Source organism: Macaca fascicularis, chromosome 7 (assembly GCF_037993035.2).
Source record: "Macaca fascicularis isolate 582-1 chromosome 7, T2T-MFA8v1.1".
NCBI classification, from domain to species: Eukaryota; Metazoa; Chordata; class Mammalia; order Primates; family Cercopithecidae; genus Macaca; species Macaca fascicularis.
Window position 1 is genome coordinate 143439407 of NC_088381.1, and position 17195 is coordinate 143456601.

At 46.4% G+C, this 17195-nt stretch overlaps 1 pseudogene; it reads right to left on the minus strand.

Moving 5' to 3' along the window:
- Window positions 1–3888: 3888 nt before the first annotated feature.
- On the minus strand, window positions 3889–4769 carry LOC102130277 (insulin-like growth factor-binding protein 3 receptor pseudogene; annotated as a pseudogene).
- Window positions 4770–17195: the final 12426 nt, after the last annotated feature.

Genomic DNA, 17195 nt, shown 5'->3' on the forward strand with positions numbered 1-17195 from the left:
TGCATAGGGGATTAAATTTCAACATGAATTTCGGAGAGGACAAAAACATTCAAACCGGAGCAGTAGACTTTCCAGCCCATTCTATTCCTTCACTTCACATACCCCACAACAAGGTAACCCTCATTTATGATTTAGGGTGCACACTTATTTACACTTCTTTGTTTTTTCCCAATTTTCTACAAATACATCTAGATAGACACACACACACACACACACACACACACACACATACGGCATCACACATTTAAAAGAAATAAAGATGAAATCATGTTTTACCTCTTAGTTTGCAAATTACTCATTTCACTTACATTATAAACCTTTTCCCAGGCTATTTGTGTAGATCTAAACCTTTTTAAAAACCGGGACAACATAGTAAATCCCTGTCTCTATTTTTTAAAAAAAGAAAACCAGGGCTGCTTACATCCTACGTGCACTAACAGTGGTCATTAGGCAGGGTTTGATTGCTAAAGAAGATTCACAGGATTCAAGTTGACAATGCTTACAAAACTACTGCTTATTGCAGCAAAAGTATTCATTTAATGCAGCAACAGCAGTTAAGTAAGACATCAAGGGATCCAGAGAGGCCAGGTGCAGGCTCCAATTGGTTCACCTCTGGAAGAGCCACGCAAGACATACCTTCTCTCTAGAGTCACCCGTGTGTCATGGAACACCTCAGAACTGGGAGGCCCAAGCTGGAGTTTCCACCAGGGTGTCATATACCCTGCTGCTCATGTAGGCATGTTCCTTGCTGTGTCACCAGTCCCAAAAGCACAGTCCTCCAGGGGTCTCACCAAGACCAGGAACAAATCATCAATCTCACTGTTATCAATACACAATGCTGAACAAAGTAAAAATAAAAATAAATACTGCTGATAAGCCCGTACAAACCACGTTGAAATCCCTCAGACTCATGGTTATGAAACAGCACTATTAATCGGTATCTTTAATGCCTCGACCAGGGCTCAGTGCTGTACAGGAATAGCTTTTATTTCGGTAAATCAGTCTATGTCAATTCCAGGCCTGCTGGAATTAACCCTTGCAACAACCATGGTTTATATGAACCATCCTGTGTTCAACCATTTCCATAATGATGTATGAGTCAGGGTTCTCCAGAGGAATGGAACCAATAAGAAATGTGTGTGTGTGTGTGTGTGTGTGTGTGTGTGTGTGTGTGTGTAGAAGTACTCCATGACTTATAATGGGGTTGTATCATGATAAACCCATCATAAATGGAAAATATCTTAAGTCAAACTTTTGAGTTATATTTTCAATTTGCGATGGGTTTATATAGATATAACCCTGCCATAAGTCAAGGAGTGTAATGGATACATATCACTTTTGCAACTTCGTAAAGTAAAAAAATCATGAGTGAGTCCAGGTGTGGTGGCTCACACCTGTAATCCCAGCACTCTGTGAGGCTGAGGCTGGTGAATCACTTGAGGTCAGGAGTTCAAGACCAGCCTGGCCAGTATGGTGAAACCCTGTCTCTACCAGAAATACAAAAATTAGCTGGGCGTGGTGGTGCATGCCTGTAGTCCCAGCTACTCGGGAGGCTAAGGCAGGAGAACTGCTTGAACTCAGGAGGCAGAGGTTACAATCAGCCAAGATCACACCACTGCACTCCAGCCTGGGTGACAGAGCGAGACTCCATCTCAAAAAAAAAAACAAAATCATAAGTGGAAATATGTAAATTTGCTTATATATTATGCAGTATATATGTAATATACATTTATATTTTATATATAATTTATATATTTATATTATATATAAACATATTTATAAACATACTCATATATATACACACATGCATGTATGTATACACATGTGTAAAGGTGTACATACCTAGAGACTCACTTCCAACAAATGGAATTCAGAAGAAGGGATGGCATATCACTTTCAAGATTCAGTTATAAAAAGACCAGCTCCAGTCTCGGGTGCTGTCACTCTCTTCTTGGGTCACTCAGTTTGTGGAGAGCCATGTCTCCAGCCGTCCTACAGAGAAGTTTGTGTGGTGGAGAACTGAAACTCCCTGCCAACAGTCATGTAAGTGACCTTGAGTGCAGACACTCCAGCCTCAGTCAAGTCTTCAGAGTCCACAGCCCCTGTCAATTGATTGACTACAGCTTCCTGAGGGACCGTGAGCCGGAACCATCCAGGTAAGTCACTCCTGAATTCCTGACTCTCAGGAATTCTCAAAAAGACTGGAAATAAACATACCAAAATATTAAACCAGGTTATTCCCGTCGGGTGAGATTATGAGGGACTTTCACTTGTTTATTTTGTATGCATGTTTATTTCTATTTTCTGCTTTTTCTTTTTGAGACGGAGTCTCGCTCTGTTGCCCAGGCTGGAGTGCAGTGGCCGGATCTCAGCTCACTGCAAGCTCCGCCTCCCGGGTTTACGCCATTCTCCTGCCTCAGCCTCCCCAGTAGCTGGGACCACAGGTGCCCGCCACCTCGCCCGGCTAGTTTTTTCTATTTTTTTTTAGTAGAGACGGAGTTTCACCATGTTAGCCAGGATGGTCTTGATCTCCTGACCTCGTGATCCGCCTGTCTCGGCCTCCCAAAGTGCTGGGATTACAGGCTTGAGCCACCGCGCCCGGCCCCGCTTTTTCTAAGATGAAGCTATGTAGGTGATTTTGTAGCCAGAAAAGATAACCATTACAAAAACTAAAGTTCAAGTGGAAAAACAACCAACCAATATCTCGATGTGTGAGTAGCATGAAGTGGGCACATGGAGAGGAGCCAGTGGAGGAGCGCCTGGCCTGTTCTGGTGGAGGCTGCAGAGCCCTGGAGCGCCAGGGGTCCCCTTTGGGCTTGTTAGTCCCCCTACCCCAGAAAAAACAAACCTGGTCAGCTTCCTGGGGTGACTCATGAGGGGAGAATCCCTATGGTGCTTGATGTGGTCAGATCATTCTCTTGACCTGAACTTTTCCTCCTTCATGAATGGAAAACACCTGTCTGCTAGGAGCACCTCTTCCTCCTGACTCGCTGCCTCCTCCGTTGCACAGCCACCCACCAGGAACAAATCTTCATTTCAGTGTCTCAGACTCCGCATCCTCTGAGCCATTTGCCCCCCTCCTGGAACTGCTTCTTTCCCGCTTCAGCCTGCCAGGCTCTGGGCTGAGCATCCTAGCCAGAGGCTGTGGTTGAGTGTGGGTCCTAGGGTTCAAACCCTCATCTCCCTACCGTTTCCTACGGTACAATTTTGGGCAAGTCATTGGACCACATAGCCTTAGTTCCTTCATTAGTAAAATGGGATAAAACACTTCATGGCTGATGTCATGCATTTGAAGCAGCTAGAACAATGCATAGCATGCAGTAAGAGGACTGTAAATGTCACAGGTAGGAAATAAGGAAGACAGGCTCCCTGCCCTCATAGAGCTTACAGCTTAGTGGGGAAAGACAGACATTGAATGCATAAATACATACCAAAAGGAGACAAAAGCGGGTAGCACCCCGTGGCCTGGAAAGCAAGATTTATCAATGACGCTGTCTTCAGATGAAAAAACAGGAAAATCAGCCAGGTGCGGTAGTCATGCCTATAATTCTAGCACTTCGGGAGGCCGAGGCAGGTGGCTTGCTTGAGCCCAAGAGTTTGAGAACAGCCTGGGCAACATAGCGAGACCCTGTCTCCATTTTTTTAAAAAACAGAAAAGAGAAAGAGAAAATGCTCCAGGTCACACTCTGAGCTCAGTGGCGGAGCTGGAATTCCAACCTGATTTGTGTCACTCCAGGCCCTTGTACTCAAGGCCTCACGATTTGCAGGAGCCCCAGGAGCCCTAGGCACTCAGCCTGTGTGGGTTGCTTCCTCCTTCACGCGCATCTGTGTGAAGAGACCACCAAACACGTTTTGTGTGAGCAATAAAGCTTTTTTTGTGTGGGGCGGGGGCAAAAAAGCTTTTTATTTTCCCTCACATTCCAGCTCTTCACTTTTTCTAAGACCTTTTCCAACTCAGAGCAAAGGCCCAAGAAGTTGATTCACACCTGAGAAACAAGTTGGGAACTAGGCTGGTGCCCTCAGAGCCCGGTTCTAGACCAGTGGGACTCCCGGCGTGGGTGGAAGCACGTAGCAGTGACACAGCAGAGAAGGCCACAGAAGAGAGGCAGGAAGGAGCCCAAGACCAGCAGCCTGGGGCCACACAGAGCCAGCTCCTCTTCTCCGAGGTGAGCAGCTTGGTCAGCACAAGGCCTTCGTGGCTCCAGACACTAACACACTCCTCACCCATTCTAAGGCTCAGGGTAGCATTTCCGGCGCCCTCCTCTGAGCAGGATATGGGTGGCTGGCTGGAGGGTAGGATTCCTGGAACAGCACTAAAATACGGGCAGGTTCCTGCAGTCCTTTCTGTGGTCACCCTGGCTGTGATAAGGACCAGTTGTCCTGCAGAAGATCTTTTCAGTCCCTTCTGACTACCCAGGACTGTGGCCTGGAATGTCTGGGTCTTGTTGCTGTCTGGACTGTCTCCGAAGTTCAAGGTGGTCAGTAAGCTCATGACGTGAGACCCTCGCCACTTCCCTGTGACTGTCCCATTCCTGGGACACAGGGTCAGCTGGCCAAAAGATCTCAAAAAAGAGACCCAGTCCTGGGGGAGGTCAGGGCTGTGCAGGCCAGTCCTGTGGGTGAGGAGGAAGCTGCCAAGTCCCAGGCTGGAGAGGCCAAGGAGCAGCAGGATCAAAGTGGCACAGACCAGAGGTGGGTGGTGGGCCAGACACAGGTGCAGGTTGTGCCCTGCCTGGCAGTTGCCCATGGGGAGCAGAGGGGGCTGAGCCTCCGAAGAGAGCCCCTCCCGGCCGGGCGGAGGCCGGCGCCCCCACAATAAAGCTTTTTAATCACCTGGGTGCAGGTGAGCTGAGTCCGAAAAGAGAGTCAGCACAGGGAGATAGGGGTGGGGCAGTTTTACAGGATTTGGGTAGGTAGTGGAAAATTACAGTCAAAGAGGGTTGTTCTCTGGCCGGCAGGGGCGGGGGACACAAGGTGCTCAGTGGGGGAGCTTTTGAGCCAGGATGAGCCAGGAGAAGGAATTTCACAAGGTAGTATCATCAGTTAAGGCAGGAACAGACCATTTCACTTCTTTTGTGATTCTTCAGTTACTTCAGGCCATCTGGATGTATATGTGCAGGCTTGGGCTCAGAGGCCTGACATCCTCCATTAAAATAATAATAATAACAATGATATTTTAATTTCAATTTTATTTTATTTTTATTTTTTGAGACGGAGTCTCACTGTTAGCCAGTTTGGAGTGCAGTGGCACGATCCTGGCTCACTGCAACCTCTGCCTCCCAGGTTCAAGCGATTCTCCGGCCTCAGCCTCCGGAGTAGCTGGGATTACAGGTGAGCACCACCACACCCAGCTAATTTTGTATATTTAGTAGAGATGGGGTATCTCCATGTTAGCCAGGCTGATCTCGAACTCCCGACCTCAGATAATCCGCCCACCTCCATCTCCCAAAGTGCTAGGATTACAGGCGTGAGCCACTGCACCCAGCCAATAATGATATTTTTACAACTGCATTGCTATAAAGACAAATCTAATCAGGCTAGGTTGTCTTCATTTTTTCCCTTGTTTTAAAAGAAATTAAAACATTTTTATGGGCTTCTAAAAGTATTTTGGGCCCTAACCACTCTGCCTACAGGGCCTAATGAGTGAGTCCACACTGCTTATCACAGGGAGATGAATATGATACCATTCTTGCCCTCCCAGGAGCTTTCAGTACAGTAGGAGAGATATGAGCATGAAACAATTAATTTTAGTAACAATTCTAGTTTAGATGTATTGAATGCTTGCTCATCTCATTTAATTCTCTCAATAAGTTAAGAAGGAGTAAATAATGGCCAGGTGCGGTGGCTCACGCTTGTAATTCCAGCACTTTGGGAGGCCAAGGCAGGTAGATCACAAGGTCAGGAGTTCAAGACCAGACTGGCCAACATGGTGAAACCCCGTCTCTACTGCAAACACAAAAATTAGCCGGGCATGGTGGCGCATGCCAGTAGTCCTAGCTACTCAGGAGGCTGAGATAGGAGAATTGCTTGAACCCGGGAGGCAGAAGTTGCAGTGAGCCAAGATCATAACACTGCATTCCAGCCTGGGCGACAGAGTGAGACACCATCTCAGGGGAAAAAAAAGAAAAAGAATTAGTAAATAATGTGATTTTTCACTTGACAGGCAAGGAAACGGAGGCCCAAAGAGTTTACACTGCTTGCCTGTGGTCCTAAACCTATCAGGGATGGGGCAAAATTTATACCAAGGTCTACGTGACCCACAGGCCTGGATTCATTCCCTCCCTGCTGCACTGCCTCCCAATTGCAGTGTGGGAGGCAGAAGGAAATAACTGCTACAGGCCCAGGTGCAGTGGCTCATGTCTTTAACCCCGGTGCTTTGGGCAGCTAAGGAAGGAGGATCACTTGAGACCAGGAATTTGAGACCAGCCTGGGCAACATAGTGAGACCCCTATGTGTAAAAAAAATCAAAAAATTAGCCAGGTGTGCTGGTGCATGCCTGTAGTCCCAGCTACTCGGGAGGCTTGAGCCTGGGTGAGCCATGATTGTACCACTGCACTCCGGGCAACATAGTGAGATGCTGTCTCTACGAAAATTAAAAAAAAACATTAGCCAGGCACGGTGGCGCATGCCTGTGGTCCCAGCTACTTGGGAAGCTGAGGTGGGAGGATCACTTGAGCCAAGGAGGTTGAGGCTGCAGTGAGCTGTGATCACACCACTGCACTCTAGTCTGGGTGACAAGAGTGAGACCCTGTCTCAAAGTTAAAAAAAAAAAAATATATATATATATATATATATATATGTATATACATAAAATATATATATATGTATATACATAAAATATATATATATATAAAACAAACAAAACCTGCCACAATAGAGGTCTGAGAAAGAAGCTCTGTATTAGTTCATTCTCACACTGCTGTAAAGATACTGCCTGAGACTGGGTAATTTATAAAGAAAGAGGTTTAACTGACCCACAGTTCCACATGGCTTGGGAGGCCTCAGGAAACTTACAATCATGGCAGAAGGCGAAGGGGAAGCCACGCACCTTCTTCACAAGGCAGCAGGAGAGAGAAGCATGAAGGAGGAACTTCCAAACACTTATGAAACCATCAAATCTCGTGAGAACTCACTCACTATCACGAGAACAGCATGGGGGAAACCAACCCCGTGATCCAATCATCTCTTTCCCTTGACGTGTAGGGATCACATTTCGAGAGGAGATTTGGTTGGGACACAAAGCCAAACCATATCATGCTCCAACTTCATGATGAATTCTGATGGGTCAGCGTGAATGCCTGGGAGTGCCAAGTCTCAAGGAGACCTCACCTCTGAATATTACCTCTCTGCTGAGCACCCAGATGTCCCCCTCTGCTAAAAAGACCTCTTTCCTTTCCTACCCACTCACCCCAACTTGGCTAGGCTTGAGCATAATTGACAGATAGAGGTTAAGAAACACCATCTGAGGCCAGGCGCGGTGGCTCACACCGGTAATCCCAGCACTTTGGGAGGCCGAGGCAGGTGGATCACCTGAGGTCAGGAGTTCGAGACTAGCCTGGCCAGCATGGTGAACATGGTGAAACCCTGTCTCTACAAAAAATATAAAATTAGCCGGGCATGGTGCCACACACCTGTTATCTCTGCTACTTGGGAGGCTGAGGCAGGAGAATCACTTGAACCCAGGAGGCAGAGGTTGCAATGAGCCAAGATTGCACCATTGCACTCCAACCTGGGCAACAAGAGTGAAACTCCATCTAGAGGAAAGAAAGAAAGAACGAGAGAGAGAGAGGGAGGGAGGGAGGAAGGAAGGAAGGGAGAGAAGGGAGGGGAGAGAGAGAAAGAAAAAGAAAGAAAGAAAGAAAGAAAGAAAGAAAGAAAGAAAGAAAGAAAGAAAGAAAGAAAGAGAGAGAAAGAAAGAAAGAAAGGGAAAAAGAGAGAAAGAAAGGAAAGAAAGGAGGAAAAAAAGAAAAGGAAAGAAGGAAGGAATGGAGGGGAGAGAAAGAGGGGAAAGGAAAGAAAAAGAAAGAAACAGGAAAGAGAGAGAAAGAAAGAAAGAAAGAGAAAGGAAAAGAAAGAGAGAGAGAAAGGAGAGAAAGAGAGAAAGAGAGAAAGAGAAAGAGAGAAAGAAGGAAAGAAAGGAAGGGAGGGGAGAGAGAAAGGAAAAGAAAGAGAGAAAGAAAGAAAAAGAAAGAAAGAGGAAGGAAGGAAATGGAGGGGAGAGAGAGGAAAGAAAAGAAAAAGAAAGAAAGGAAAAGAAAGGAAAGAGAGAGAAAGAGAAAGAAAGGAAAGAAAGAAAAAGAAAGGAAGGAAGGAAGGAATGGAGGGGAGAGAGAGAAAGGAAAAGACAGAAAAGAAAGAAAGAAAGAAAAAGAAAGAAAGAAAGAGAAAGGAAGGAAGGAAGGAAGGAAGGAAGGGAAGGAAGGAAGGAAAGAAAGAGAAAAGACCATCTGAGCTATGAATGTGACCACAACACATTTAAGAGGGTGGAGACAACCCTCACTGGAATTATCTCATGGGCGCACCTGGGATGGAGAGTAGGGGTGGGTAGGAAGCCTGCCAAACTGCCTATGGGAGCCAATAAGGGTCACCCGAATAGGAGAGAATGCTGCCAATGGACTATATGTGTAGTTTCATATGTGTAAAATACATAAAACCTCCAATACATGTGGTTGGTTTTTGCCATAACTCTTGTGAGACTGGAAAAATATCATCTGTCATCATATGATTTAACCATTTGCTTAAAATCCTGTGGCAGCTCCTGGTGGGCTTCCCTGGTGTGGCATCCCTGCCCCGTCTTGCTCTGGCTCCTCTCATTCTCTGCTCCAGCCAGACTGAACAGCTGACACTTCCTTCTAAATGGTTCCAACATTTTAGTCTTGGCTCTACCTTGGAATGCCCAGTGTTACGTGACTTGCCCAAGGACAAAATAAGGATGTAGTGGAGTTGATATTCAAAGCCGGATTTATCTCACTCCAAAGCAAGGACAAAGAATTCCCTTAGGAAATCAGTGGTGGCCCATCTACTTGTGTGGAGAAACAAGAGTTGCTTATAATTCTGGGTAATGAGATGTCCCCATCCCGTCACCTAGTCAACACCTGTGTCTCATTTAAAACTCAATTCAGGCATTGCTGCACTTTCAGTGGGGTTTTTTTTTTTGTTTTTGTTTTTTCTTGTTTTTGTTTTTTCTTGTTTTTGTTTTTTAGGTTTGAAGCTCATTTAACAACGAGCAAAGGGGTTGCAGAGTAAGAACGCTGTTGTTTTTCTCTGGGAATAGGTGGCCACATCCAAAGACAAAGAAATGGTTTGAAGTCTTTGCATTGGAGAGAAAACGCCATGCCCATTGCTGCAGCCTGAATTCCCAATGAGTAGTGCCTCTGTCTGGGGTTAAAGGATGATGTACCCATGTGGAACCAGGAAGTGGTAACTCCTTAAACCCTGCCACTCTTTCACACCTTTGGTATGACTCATTTTGATGAAATTCAACGAACTCGGAGCACCTGCTCATGCAGCAGAATATTTTTGAGCTAGAAAGCTCCACGACTTCCTCTCCTTAAGACTGCAGAAAGCTTAGCCCCAGGCTATGGAGACAGCCAGCAGAATGACCACTGGCACCAGAGGACGCTGGTCTTGCCTGCCCACCCTTCACTGTGCTGGCCCCTCACCCCTGTGCTGGGTGCAGTAGGGACTGGTCCTCTAAGTCTCACTTGGGACTTGCCCAAGTGAGAGACACTTGGGCAAATAATATAGCCATATATGCATGCAGATATATATGGCTATACTTTTTTTTTGCTGTTGGGTTTGTTGTTGTTGTTGTTGTTATTGTTTTGAGACAGAGTCTTGCTCTGTCATCCAGGCTGGAGTGCAATGGCGCAATCTTGGCTCACTGCAACCTCCACCTCCCAGGTGCAAGTGATTCTCTTGCCTCAGCCTCCTGAGTAGCTGGGATTACAGGCATGCACCACCACGCCCGGCTAATTTTTTGTATCTTTAGTAGAGACAGGGTTTCACCATGTTGACCAGGCTGCTCTCAAACTCCTGACCTCATGATCCGCCCACCTCGGCCTTCCAAAGTGCTGGGATTACAGGCGTGAGCCACCGCGTCCGGCCTGCTGACAGACCACCAATTCGTATACACTGACTGATGTCAGTTTCAGGAAATCAAAAAATATACGTATATGTATCAGTATCTAAATTTCCATCCATTTCTACATCTGTCCAGAAGGATATTCATTAAAATATTAACAGTAGTTCTCTCTGAATGGCAGGATTATAATAATTTGATTCACATATTTCCAGACCTTCCAAATTTTCCAAAGTTCCCGTGCATTAGTTACATGATCTGAAGAACAAGCCCAAAGCCCATTCTTTTTTAAATAACTGAGACTCCAAGTCTAGGGGATGCTCAGAGTGACGGACAAAGCCCTTCCTTGGAGGATGATTCTAGGAAGATCCTGGGGCGTCAGCCTTCTCTGGGCAGTGTCTTTGCTGCCCTCTCGTGGTCATTTGGAAGCTCGGCAAGTTCAAGTCCAGCCCCTTTCTTGTGGAGCAGGTTCTTCTTCAGGTTTGCTCTCTGAAGCCCAATTTCTTGGAACTGTTTAGTTTTGTTTCCTTTTTCTGAGATGGAGAATTCTTTTAAACTTAAAAAAAAGGGTCGGGCGCGGTGGCTTACGCCTGTAATCCCAGCACTTTGGGAGGCCAAGTCGGGCAGATCACAAGGTCAGGAGATCGAGACCATCCTGGCTAACACGGTGAAACCCCCGTCTCTACTAAAAATACAAAAAATTAGCCGGGCGTGGTGGCGGGCGCCTGTAGTCCCAGCTCCTTGGGAGGCTGAGGCAGGAGAATGGCGTGAACCCGGGAGGCGGAGCTTGCAGTGAGCCGAGATCGCGCCACTGCACTCCAGCCTGGGCGACAGAACGACACTCCATCTCGAAAGAAAAAAATAAATAAATTAATTAATTAAAAAAAAAAACTGGAAAAAAAAAGTTTAAAAGAAAACTTCTAAATGAGGTGACTCCAGTGTAAGCCTCTTTAAAGATCTGATGGAAAAGTCATTCTTTTAAAAACCCAAACCCCTCAGCCTCCATTTCACAGCCAGAGACAGGTGAAGTGCCATTGCTGGAGGGGACGCGGGGTGCGCTCACCTGCTGACTTCTCACTATTGACTGAGGATGTCTTTGGTTTTGGTCAGCGTCATTACTGCCAAAGCCACCAGCACACCTGCCAAGATGCAAAGGATGGTGTTTCTCACGGAGTCAGTTGAGGCCGTCTGCTCCCTGCCCCTATAGAATCCCAAGAAGTCATGGCTGGTGCTGGAGCCCTCAACCCCAGAACACCTTGAGACTGTGTGGCTTTAACAATTTACGCCACCTCTCTGTTTCTTCATCTGCAGCATGAAATTGTAAACATGCCTGCCTAGATTTAAACTCTAGTTCCACCATGTACCAGCTGATAACCTTGGACACATTACCAACACCGCTGTGCCTCAGTTTCTTCATCTATAAAATTGGGGGGAAAGTAATGCCTAATTCATAGGGCTATGAGTAAGGAATTAATTAATACGTGTGAATAATTAGAATAGTGCCTGGAGTATAAATAGTTCTTAGTAAATGTTTATTATTATTGTTACTGTTACCAGTTACCAAAGCATATTATTAGATAAATGTCATTCTATGAATGCATACAGTTTGGAGTAAGGAATGTATTATTTGATACACCTTTTGTATTAGGAACATCCTAGGTTCTATTTATTTAATACTCACTACAACCCTTCAAGGAAGATATTATTATCCTCATTTTACAAAAGAGGAAACTAGAATGCAAAGATATTAAATAACTTGCCCAAGATCACATAGCCAGGCAATATGGAGCCAGAGTTTGATCCCGTTATTTGCCTCAGAACCTTCATTCTTTCCTGTCCATTTGGTTGACTGCTACCTACTGAAGTTAGGTTAGTTAGTCTTTTTTTTCCAGACAGGGTCTCACTATGTTATCCAGGCTGGTCACACGCTCCTGGGCCCAAGTAATCCTCCCACCTCAGCCTCCCAAGTAGCTGGGAATACAGGCACAAGTCACCGCTTTTACTAATTTTTGTTCTGGCATACTTTATCTCCCACTCCTACTTGGCTATAAGTTAGGGTAACACCAGTTGCTGTAACAGATAAACTCCAAATCTCCATGGCTTTACAACAAACTTTATTTCTCATGCATGCAATAACTCCCCATTGGTGGACAGGTCTTCCACGTGGTGATTCAGGGATCCAGGCTCCTTTGGTCTTGTGGTTCTACTTTCCTCTGGGACTTTGGAGTCTTCTGCATTTAGCTAGTGAATGAGCAAAGAATATGGGCCAGGCCTGGAAGTGGTGCTTCTCATCTGTCCACATTCCATTAACTTAAAACTCAGTGGTGTAGTCACACCTCACTGCAAAGAAAGCTAGGAAATGTAGTCTTGTTCTGTGTCCAGGAGGCAGAGGAAACATGAGAGTTAGTCTCTGCCATGCCAGCCTATGTCTTATAGAGCTCTGCTGTCTTAATTTAAATTTTAGTTCCTCTGGGAAGAGATCCTGACTCCCTCAGGTCTGGATTGGACACCCCTCCTCTGTACTTCCTCCCTTCCTCTCTTGTGGCATTTATTGCATGGAAATACACACATATATATAGGAAATACACACACACACACACACACACATATATATATATATATATTTTTTTTTTTTTGAGACAGGGTCTCACTCTGTCACCAAGGCTGGAGTGCAGTGGCACAATCACGGCTCACTGCAGCCTCAACCTCCCAGGCTCAAGCGACCCTCACACCTCAGCCTCCCAAGTAGCTGGGACCACAGGCACGCACTACCATGCCCAGCTAATTTTTGTATTTTTTTGTAGAGACGTGGTTTCACCATGTTGCCAGGCTGGTCTCAAACTCCTGAGTTCAGGCAATCCTCCCACCTCGGCCTTCCAAAGTGCTAGGATTACAGGTGTGCACCATCGTGCCCGGCTAGAATTACAATTGCTTACTCATCTGTCTCCCCCATTAGACCGTGGGCTCTAGGGCAGGGGCTCCATCAGTTTTGGTCACTGATGAATTCCCAGCTGTGGCGTGGAGCCTGGCACAAGCTGGTGTTAAATAATTGTTCAATGGATGGTCTGGGTTGATGGTTGAGGGGGCAGAGGAAGTGGCTACGAGTGGTCTCTTGGGCTCCACCAGAGTGGTGTGCTCCCCTCCTCCACTGTCAGTCAGTTTCAGAACCATGGGACAGCTCGTCCGGGAACGGGGCTGGAAAGCCCTCTGAGGTTGAGGTTGGGGCCTCTGTTCTTTAAGAGTGGAACTGAGACGTTGCATGTGGTCACAGGTTGTCTGCACCTCTGCACCTGGCACCAAGGAGGACCCCACACAGACGTCCCCTCCATCAGTGAATTCCAGCACATGTACCCTACAGAGCCTGGCTTTGAACTTAGGCAGCATAAATCACCACCAAAAAGATAAAGCGATAGATTGCACTTACTTATTTACGATTTAAGGCTTGTTCACTCCCCAAAATTTTTGCAGTAGCTTACAAAATGAACACAATGAGAAAGAAGCTTGAACAGAGGAGAAAAATCAGTCAAAGTGATATTAGATCATTGAAAATCTGATGGCTCCAGGAATAACAAGATAAGTGGTGTTTCATTTTTATTTTTTGTTTCTAAGTCTTTATTTTGGGACGAGTTTTAGTTTTTTATAGCTGATCTCTTTTTGTCCTCCTTTCCGCCCCTCACTGTCTCTGGGTAGCTGGTATTTGCAAGTCTTGGCATATAACTGAGATTAGGACTTGGCCTGTAGTCAGCTCTTGGCCTCTCTTTTTGGGGTTCCAAGCACCTCTTCAGACCCAACCCCTCAAGCTCATCTATCACTCCTTTTCCCTGACTACAGATCCCCCTCCACAGCCTGATATTAAGATGACAGTTGGTCGGGCACAGCGGCTGATACCTGTAATCCCAGCATTTTGGGACGCTGAGGTGGGAGGATTGCTTGAGGCCTGGAGTTTGAGACCAGCCCAGGCAACATAGCAAGACTCACCCCCTCCCCATCTCTATCAAAAAATAAAAATAAAACATAGCAAGGTGTGGAGGTGCGAACTTGTGGTCCCAGCTACTCTGGAGACAGAGGCGGGAGGATCCCCTGAGCCCGGGAACTTAAGGCTGCAATGAGCTGTGATCGAGCCACTGCACTTCAGCCTGGGTGACAGAGTGAGACTGTCTCAAAAAAATAAAAATAACGAAAGAAAGATGAAGGTAATGTTCATGAACAAAACCATAGTTCTTATATACTGTGTATGAGAAACCTCATTTAACAAGGCAAGGAGATGGTACAGCATGGTGGTAAGGGCAAGAAATCCCAGCCTGGCACCTCCCGGCTGGCGAGCTTGGCAAGTTACTTCACGGCTCTGAGCCTCCATTGACTCATCTCGGAAATAAGATCATGGGACCCAGGTGATCTGAAAATGCCCTCCGAGGGGCAACATATGACATCAGGCGGACTTGAAAGAGGACAAGTGAATCAGGCCACTGCTCTCATTAGCAGCTTGGCGGTGGGGAGGGTCGCTAAGCCTGCGGGGAGAGGGAGGAAAGAGGGACGGCACCTGTGGGGCACCTGACTTGGGGCTCTTTGTGGAGAGGAGTCTAGGGCATGTCTCCTCTCATCATGCTTTGGGGGTAGCTGAATTTAGGGGCGGGGAGCCACCATTTCTCCCAGGGACCTCTCCCCTCTTTACACATGCTGATTACAGGGACCCTACAGATTGACTTCGGAATGGGTGACTGGGAGTCTTGTCTCTGGGCTCACGCCCCTGGAGAAAGGGAGGGTAAGATTCAGCTTGGGGCCTGGGCTGAAGTAAGCCTGGCCTGTGCCCCTAATGGGGCAGGGAACCTGAGGGAGGACTGAGGCGTCTATAGGCTGAGGTGCACCAGGCCTCAGTGAGATTTATATTCTAGAAACTTCTCTGGCCCCCACACAGGCCAATTCTGTGCTGATTCATAAAAGAGAAGAAGAAGAAGAAAAAAACACTCTAGGTTCCAAAGGAGCAAATTTGCAGTGAGTTTTACAAAGTCAATCTGAGCTGGAGAAGGGGTTTCCCCCAAACTCTCCCTGCACACCCAGCAATTCACTCAGAGCCTGGGAGCATGCTGGGAGGTGGGCTGGGAGGAGGCGGGGATGGAGAGTGGGGAGGGGGATTGGGGAGGGTGCTTGTCTTCTCCTAGGACATTTATCACCAGGCTGACAAGTCCATGACCCCCCCCGCTTCTCACAGACTTTCGGCCATGTCACTCTGGGGCTGCAAAGTCCTGCTTGAAAGCAACTTCTCTACCCTGTAGTATAATGCATCAATGTACAAAAACAACAGAAATATTTACCAAGGGGAAAAACATCCCCGATAATCTTATCACCCCATCAGATGAACTGTTTTCATTTTTCTGGGCTTCCTTCCATCCCAATCTTCATAGTTGAATCATAAATCAACTACACTTATGGTATTAACTTTTTTTTTCTTTCCTAACATGGTGTGATATCGGGCGAGTTTCAGTTTCCTCATCTGTAAGATGGGACCCTCATAATACCTACCTCACAGAGTGGAGTGAGCCTCAAATGAGATTCTGATTGTAAAGCACTTGGCATGGGGCCTGGCACATAGTAGGTGCTCAATGAATGGTGGCTGCGATTATTGTTTCTGGAAATATCTCTCTGATTCTCATAAGTTCTGCACTATTAGAATTTTTCAACTCTTTACATTATTGTGATAAAGAAAGTTAGAACTATTGTACTTGCTTTAAAAGAAACCTGGTTATAGTGAAATATCTTATATGATTATCCATTAAAGGTTTACATCAGCAGATGTATAGGTGCCCTGTTATTCCACAACTAGGGGAGGCAGTCCCTGTCCATGTGGTCATTTTGGGGGTGGGGATGGGGCAAGGTGGTCTCATTACAGCTGAGACCTTTTCTTTCTTTTTTTTTTTTTGAGACACAGTCTCGCTCTGTCCCCGAGGCTGGAGTGCAGTGGCACGATCTCAGCTCACTGCAAGCTCCACCTCCCCGGTTCATGCCATTCTCCGGCTTCAGCCTCCAGAGTAGCTGGGATTACAGGCTCCCACCACAACGCCCGGCTAATTTTTTGTATTTTTAGTAGAGACGGGGTTTCACTGTGTTAGCCAGGATGGTCAGCTGAGACCTTTCCTGGCCTGAGTGGATGGTAGCAGGCCATGCTGATGTCACCTTTCTTCAAAGATGGGGAGATTCCACCACCCCATCTTCCCATCCCCATGATGCCCAAAGGGTCACTGGGAATCTCGGCTCAGTTGTCCTTTCATTGTGTGTCATGGGAGAAGCGACCTTTAGATGTTCGCACAGGTAAATCAACTGTTTTTTTGTGGTGCTGAAGGAAGGTGCTGGACCCTTCCTCTACCGTGCTGCAGAGAAGAGGTGGTGTTGGGGAATATTAAGTGGTGCATCTCTGCAGAGCTAAAAGGCTGAGCTGGAGCATGGGCCACCCGGGCATGTGTGGTTTTGCTGAGCTTCCATTCTCTGGCCAGTGAAATGAAGCCTGTGAACATGGCGGTCATGGAGCTAAGTGATTCTTGGCTTTGGGAAGGAAATTGGCGATGTCACTGGACATTTGCCCCAAAGACTTGTCACATGATGTGAGACCTCTTTGCCTCTGAGTCACATTCTGAGTCACAGGATACAGCCATATTAATGATGGCAGAGGCTGCCATTCACCAAGTGCGCCCAAGCCGTAAAGTCGTGGAGTCCTCCAAACAGCTGGATGATGTATATACTGGTAATATCTTCATTTTTCAGGTGAGAAAATTAAGGCGCTGAAAGATCAAATAATTTGCCTAAAGGCACATGGTTCGCAAGGGGTGGAGCTGTGAGTCAATTCAGCCGGTCTGATGCTAGCTCCCCCCATCATTTTCGGAGGAGGGAAGTATCATAAAACTGTTGATTTCATTTAACAGAATTTTAAATGAAGTCTATGCGTAGATGAACATAAGAGATAGCTAAAATCTCAATGTGAAAGGATATCCTTTCATAGAGTTTCTGAGTTTCAAGGTCCTTCCAACTGCTGACACTTGACATTTGACACCTTGAGATTTTGTCCACAGAAAGTAGCAACATCATCCTTACACAAAGACCCAACTGCATGAGGTTGTAGTAG